Here is a 291-nt window from a genome sequence, read left to right as displayed (position 1 = left end):
CATTTAATGCTCTATCCAGTGGTCCATCTCAATCTGATGCCGAAAGATGGACAGAAAAGTGGCAGAATGCATAAAATTTCAGCCCAATCTTGTGTATAGTAGTCAAATTTCGCCTGTTAGTTCAAGCCGGAAAATATCTTAAGCTCAATCGGCACAATTCACACTACAATTAAGATGACTGTTTGCTACAAAGCGAAATTCAAAATGCGGCGCAGTGAGACGCGATGAGACGCTCATCGTCTTTGATAATGCCTGCCGCAGTTGCAGACAAAACGTCAGGTTCTAAACCTT

The sequence above is a fragment of the Dendroctonus ponderosae genome, unplaced genomic scaffold (assembly GCF_020466585.1).
Source record: "Dendroctonus ponderosae isolate FM_Combo_2020 unplaced genomic scaffold, Dpon_F_20191213v2 Dpon_F_20191213_1, whole genome shotgun sequence".
Taxonomy (NCBI): domain Eukaryota; kingdom Metazoa; phylum Arthropoda; class Insecta; order Coleoptera; family Curculionidae; genus Dendroctonus; species Dendroctonus ponderosae.
This window is presented reverse-complemented; position numbering follows the sequence as displayed.